Source organism: Limulus polyphemus, unplaced genomic scaffold (assembly GCF_000517525.1).
Source record: "Limulus polyphemus unplaced genomic scaffold, Limulus_polyphemus-2.1.2 Scaffold6609, whole genome shotgun sequence".
Taxonomy (NCBI): domain Eukaryota; kingdom Metazoa; phylum Arthropoda; class Merostomata; order Xiphosura; family Limulidae; genus Limulus; species Limulus polyphemus.
In genome coordinates, this window is record NW_013672219.1 from 5,487 (window position 1) to 7,153 (window position 1,667).

Consider the following 1,667-nt stretch of genomic DNA (forward strand, 5'->3'; position numbering starts at 1 on the left):
TAACCTGTGTGTTCGGACATCAAGAGTGCTACTTGCTCGTTAAGTAATATCATTGCAAAAACAAACAAATAAAAATGTAGACCAAAAATTACGTTTCCGAACTGTCATTGACAGGTTTTTGGATTCTCGGCCGATCAAAGAAAAGATTAGTCTATTGTTATAATGCTTGCTTCTGCATTGAACAGAATAAAGACAAATGGAGGACGAAAAATAAAAAGTATTCTTTTATTTCAGAGCTTGCGTTTCTTTTAGGTTATTTGTGGGAGGGAGAGAAGGGATTTTTTTAAAAAAAAATTAAATCTCCCCTTAAAATGAATTGAAACATTATATGTAGAATGGCTCATATTTTGGAAATATCAAAAAATATTTTTGTTCATTTCAAAATGCATAGCTCGTTTTCTTTATCATTGCGTCATCGAGTTTTTTTTATCATTGCGTCATCGAGTCGTGAGCCACAAATCTAGGAATTCACAGTCCAGACACGCTAGAGAGTAAGCCACACCTAGCCCTATTGAAAAAAAATTACTCGAAAAGTGAGAATAAATTGGATTTAAGTGCTATTTTCTAGCTGAAAAAAAAACTTACTTAGTCTAGGCTTAGAAATGAACTACGGAAAGGGGGTTATTGTGGTTATTTTAAATGAGAATGGGATTTAGGCGATTCGTGGCATACCGAAAACATTAGAACATTTCCTGAGCGCGTTCGCAGAGTAATCGAGAAATGTGTTTTTTTTTTCTAGTAATTTCTATCACTGACGTTACATATGACGGCCATTCCTCGTGTACATTTTGCATTAGTGCATAGCGTGAGTGGACGCCAGCATCGTCGGGCGTAATCTGTGAGATAAACATTAACTGATAGGATCAGATTGTTTGAGTTAAAATCAGATTGTTTGAGTTAGTGAGGTTTTTACATATGGTAGAGTACAGTCTACGCCCTTCATAGCACTGAAGCTTATCAGAAAACAAAAGCACACGTAACCCAACCCTTTCATGCATATTTGATTACACGGTTGGGTATCGACCAAAGAAAATATGTTTAACTCACGACCTGAAACCACATTTACGTTTTTATTGATGTATTATAAGTCGTTCAAAATCAAAAGGGTAAGCCTTCTCTTGTCACACTAAAAATAAATTTTCATACCTAAATATAATGTCTCGCGAAACTTTTACGAGATTTGAATAATTTAACAAAATGCTAAAAAAGACAATCTGTCGACCAGATATGTTCGCCAGACATTGAACTTATAAATAACTCTTGCCAATAATCATTTATCATTAAATAGTGATGGATGCTACGGACCAGTTTTTTTGGTTTCACTGATTGGGCGCAAGCTAGAACTTTTAAGGACTATAACACGTGAGTTACTGATTTGGTGCGTATAACCTTCACTTAACCTTACAACCGGATATGATGAGGGTTAAAGTCAGAACCTCTACCAGGGTTAGTGAAAATGCATCGTCTGTATCCTTGATAGATATTTGGATAGCATTGGTCAGTTTAATTCGTATATATGTCATAAGGTGACGCTTATACCCATACAAGGCTTGGTGTAAAACGTGGGTTAAACATGAGCTAAGACCTTTAATTTAGGGATAAGACCTTGATTGAGAGTTGGAGTAATACGTTATTTAGAACCTTGATTAAAAGTTGGAGTAATACGT